The sequence below is a fragment of the Penaeus vannamei genome, chromosome 31 (genome assembly GCF_042767895.1).
Source record: "Penaeus vannamei isolate JL-2024 chromosome 31, ASM4276789v1, whole genome shotgun sequence".
Classification (NCBI taxonomy): Eukaryota; Metazoa; Arthropoda; class Malacostraca; order Decapoda; family Penaeidae; genus Penaeus; species Penaeus vannamei.
Window position 1 is genome coordinate 2,489,682 of NC_091579.1, and position 5,000 is coordinate 2,494,681.

Below are 5,000 nucleotides of genomic sequence, written 5' to 3' on the forward strand. Positions count from 1 at the left end.
CTCGGGTCCCTGACTCCGCCGACGCCACCGATAACTCCCGATAACGAAGCCACATCCCGTCACATTTTACGCGGGTCGTCGCTCTCCCGTAACCCCGCATCCCGTCCCCTCCTCCCACTCTTCTCCGCCCTCGCCCCGCCCCCCGCCCCCTCCTCCTCCTCCCCTCCCCGATCCCCTCCAGACGGCGGATAAGATTTCCCAAGATTCCCCCTCGCCTTAAACCGCGGACGAAATTCGGTGGACTTTCCTCTTTATGAAGACCTCGCGCCAGAACAATGCTCGGCTGATCTCGGGCGCTCGCGGCTTCATCGCTCCGGAAGGAGAGTGTGATGGGAGGAGGAGGAGGAGGAGGACGGCAGGCGGAAGGGGACGGGGGGTGGGGGAGGGGAGGGAGGAGGAGGAGGAAGGGGGAAGGAGGGGGAAGGAGGAGGGAGGGGGGAGGGAGGAGGACAGCAAACGGAGGGAGGAAGGGAGGAGGAGGGGAGGAGGAAGGAGAGGAAGGAGGAGGGAAGGGAGGAGAGGAGGAGGAGGAAGGAAGGAAGGAAGGAAGGAAGGGAGGAGGGGAGGATGATGATGATGAGGAGGAGGACGGCCCAGGCGGAAGGGGGGAGGAGGAGGAGGAGGGAGGAGGGAGGGGGAGGAGGAAGGGGGAGGGAGGAGGAGGGAGGGGAGGGAGGAGGGAGGAGGAGGAGGGAGGGCGGCAGGCGGAAGGGGGGAGGAGGAGGAGGGAGGAGGAGGACGGCAGGCGGAAGGGGGAGGAGGAGGAGGAGGAGGAGGAGGAGGAGGAGGAGGGGAGGATGATGAGGAGGAGGAGGAGGACGGCAGGCGGAAAGGGGGGAGGGAGGAGGAAGGAAGGAGGAGGAGGGAGGGGGAGGAGGGAGGGAGGAGGGAGGGGGAGGAGGGAGGAGGAGGAGGGGGAGGGCGGCAGGCGGAAGAGGGAGGGGAGGAGGGAGGGAGGAGGAGGGAGGACGGCAGGCGGAAGGGAGGAGGAGGAGGAGGAGGAGGGGGAGGAGGAGGAGGAGGAGGGCGGGAGGGGGAGGGAGGAGGAGGGAGGGGAGGAGGAGGAGGAGGAGGAGGAGGAGGAGGAGGAGGACGGCAGAGCGGAAGGGGGAGGGAGAAGGGAGGAGGAGGAGGGAGGGGAGGGGAGGAGGAGGACGGCAGGCGGAAAAGGGGGGAGGGAGGAGGAGGAAGAGGAGGAGGAGGAGGGAGAGGGGGAGGAGGAGGAGGAGGGGAGGAGGAGGAGGAGGAGGGAGGAGGAGGAGGAAGGAGGAGGAGGAGGAGGAGGAGGAGGCAGCGGCGGTGAGGCAGTGAGGAGGAGGAGGAGGATGATAAGGAGGATGTAGGCAGAAGGGGGGAGGAGGGAGGAGGAGGAGGAGACGGTGGAGGGGATGGATGAGGAGGAGGAGCCGGTAGTGGAGGAGGAGGAACAAGAAAAAGAGGAAGAGGATAAAGGGGAGGAGGAGAAAGAAAAGAAGGAAGAGGAGAAAAAGGAGGAGGAGGAGGAGGAAGAAGAAGAAAGAAAGAAAGGGAAGGAGTAGGAGAAGAGGTCGAAGGAGGTAAAGGAGAAGGAAGAAGGTAGAGGAGGAGAAGGAGAAGAAGGAGAAGGAGAAAGGTAGAGGGAGGAAGAAAGAGGGAGAGGTGGAAGAAGAGAGGAGGCGGAGGAGGAAGATGTAGAGAAGAAGAGAAGGAGGAGGAGTAAAGAGGAATAGGAGGAGGAGGAGGATAAAGAGGAATAGGAGGAGGAGGGGAGGATAAAGAGAAATAGGAGGGAGGGGAGGGAGAAGTTGAAGGGAAGAGGAAGAGGAGGGAGATGAGAGGGTGGTAGGAGAAAAGGAAGAATAAGTATATAACAGAGAAAAGGTAAATAAGGAAGAATGAAGATAAACGGAGATCGTGAATAGGAAAAATCCGTGTTACCTGACGAACCAGAAATGGAAGAAGCAGAAAAAAAACGAAAGAAAGACAAAAAAGATGACAAGAAAGAAAGGAAAAAGCGAAAGAAAGAAAGACAAAAAGATAAAAAGGGAGAAAGTGAATAAGCGAAAGACAAAAAGATAAAAGGGGAGAAAGGAAAAAAAAACACGAAAGAGGAAAACACAAAAACCTGGAAAAAAAAGAAGAAAGACCCCCCCCCCCCCAAAAAAGAAAAAAAAACGAAAGAAAGAGAAAAGAAAACAAAACAAAACAAAAAAATGCCGAGAAGAGCGTAAAAAAAAAAAACAGCAAGAAAACGAGAAGCAGCGAGAGCGGGAAAGAAAACAAATTGCCTGGGGTTTTGTCGAGCGTTCTCCCCCGACGCCACAGCACCGGCTTCCCCAGGTCTAAAATCCGCCTCAGTTAACTCATCTCTCGTGAGGGGGAGGAGGCGGGGAGGTGGGGAGACGGGGAGGAGACAGAGGTGGGGGAGGTGGGGAGGTGGGGAGGTGGAGAGACGGGGAGAGTGGGGGAGACGGGGAGGCAGGGAGACGGGGAGAGGTGGGAGACGGGGAGGTGGGGAGGCGGGGGGAGACGGGGGGAGACGGGGAGGTAGGGGGGAGACGAGGGAGGTGGGGAGGCGGGGAGGGGAGACGGGGAGGGGGAGACAGGGGAGGTGGGGAGGTGGGGGAGGTGGGGAGACAGGGGAGGTGGTAAGGAGGCGACGGGGAGGTGGGGAGGCGGGGGGAGCAGAGGGAGGTGGGAAGGTGGGGAGACGGGGAGGTGGGGGAAGCGAGGAGGGGGAGACGGGGAGGTGGGGAGGTGGGGAGAGCGGGAGGTTAGGAGGAAGCTGGGGAGGGAGGTGGGGGAGGTGGGGAGACGAGGGAGGTGGGAGGCAGAGGGAGACGAAGGGGAGGTGGGGGAGGTGGGAGGTGGGGATACGGGAGGTGGGGGAGGCAGGGGAGACGGGGAGGTGGGGAGCGGGGAGAGACGGAGGGAGACGGGGAGGTGGGGAGGCAGGGAGGTGGGGAAGACGGGGAGACGGGGAGGGGAGACGGGGGAGGTGGGGAGGTGGGAGAAAGAGGAGGGTGGGGAGGTGGGGAGGCGGGGAGACAGGGTGGGGGGAGACGGGGAGAGACGGGGAGGTGGGGAGGTGCGGGGGAGATGGGGGCAAGGAGGCGGGGAGACGAGGAGGTGGGGAGGTGGGGAGAAAGGAGAGGTGGGGGAGGTGGGGAGGCAGGGAGACGGGGAGGCGGGGAGACAGGGGAGGCAGGGAGACGAGGCGGGGAGACAGGGAGGCCGGTACGGTGGGGAGGTGGGGGGAGACAGGGAAGGGAGGTGGGGGAGACGGGGAGGTGGGGAGGTAGGAAGGTGGGGAGGTGGGGAGACGGGGAGGTGGGGAGACGGGGAGGCGGGGAGGGGTGGAGGGTGGGGTAGGAGGTGGGGGAGACAGGGAGGTGGAGGGAAGCTGGGGAGGTGGTGCGGTGGGGAGGTGGGAGACGGGGAGGCGGGGAGGTGGGGAGGTGGGGGAGGTGGGGAGACGGGGAGACGGGGAGGCGGGAGGTGGGGAGACGGAGGTGGCGAGACGGGGAGGTGGGGAGGGTGGGGAGACGGGGAGGTGGGGAGGTGGGAGACGGAGGTGGGAGACGGAGAGGTGGCGAGACGGGGAGGTGGGGAGGGTGGGGAGACGGGGGAGGGTGGGGGAGACAGGGGAGGCAGTTAGGGAGACAGGAGGGCAGGGAGGTGGGGAGACGGGGAGGCAGGGGAGACGGGAGGTGAGGAGGTGAGGGAGACGGGGGAGGTGGGGAGGTGGGGGAGACGGGGAGGCAGGGAGGTGGGGAGGAGTGGGGGAGACGGGGAGGTGGGGAGGCAGGGAGACGGAGGCGGGGCAAGGGGGAGACAGGAAGGGGAGGTGGGGGAGACAGGGAGGTGGGAGGTAGGAAGGTGGGAGGTGGGGGAGGCAGGAGGTGGGGGAGCAGGGGAGGCGGGGAGGGTGGGGAGGTGAAGGAGACGGGGAGGTGGGAGACGGGGAGGTGGAGGAAACGGGGAGGTGGTGCGGTGGGGGGAGACGGGGAGGTGGGGAGGCAGGGGAGACGGGGAGGTGGGGGAGACGGTGAGACAGGGAGGTGGGGAGGAGGGGAGACAGGGAGGTAGAGGAGACAGGGAGGTGGGGGAGACAGGGAGGTGGGGAGACGGGGAGACGGGGAGGGTGGGGGAGACGGGGAGGTGGGGAAGACGGAGGAGGCGGGGGAGATGGGAGAGGTGGAGACGGGGAGAGACGGGGAGGTGGGGAAGACGGGGAGGTGGGGAGACGGCAGGGAGGTGGGAAGACGGGGGAGACGGGGAGGTGGGGGAGACGGGGAGGGGAAAGGGGAGAGAGGGTTAAGAGCGCAGGTAAAAAAGAGCGAGGATTGTGGATACCAAAGGGGAGATAGGGAAGGAAAAGGAGAGAGAGGGAGGGGTAGGGAGAGGTGAATGAAGGGAGGGAGGGATGGAGGAGAGAGCGAGAGAGAGAGAGAGAGAGAAGAAAAAAAGAAAAAAAGAAAGAGAGAGAGAGCGAGAGAGCCGGGGAAACAAACTCACTTCGCTGGCACAGCTTTATACAGTTATTTCCGTAATAAAAATGCACAATCCATTACAAACTGATTTCATCCAGCGCAAAGGCAAAAAAACAAACAAACAAACAAACAAAAAAATCTAAACGCAATCAAAATGATGAGAACTTTTTTCACAATCACCCAGAACAGCTGATGGGAGAGCATAGGTCTATACGGCCAGTTTGAGCTTCACGTGAATTAAATATGCAATCATGTTTGTTTACACGTAGGCCTACCGTCATACTTCACCATCCTGACCTGTGTTGCTCTAATGAATTCGGATTTTGGTTTTATTGATTTTTTTTCTTTGTTTTCTATGTCTGTCTCTCGGATTTTGTTGATTTTTTTGTTTTGTTTTCTATGTTTCAGTCCTTTATCTCTGCCTGGGTCTCAAAGTCTGTCTGTCTGTCACTTGTTGCTCTGTCTTTCTGTCTCTGGTTCTGCCTGTGCCTCTATGCTTGTCCGTTTGTGTGTCTGCTTGTGTGTGTG

The 5,000-nt window shown here is 61.4% G+C and overlaps 1 protein-coding gene across 1 annotated transcript in view; it reads right to left on the reverse strand.

Moving 5' to 3' along the window:
- Window positions 1-5,000, reverse strand: part of sff (sugar-free frosting) — a gene marked incomplete in the record, with an annotated part of 281,961 nt that overhangs the window by 25,613 nt on the left and 251,348 nt on the right.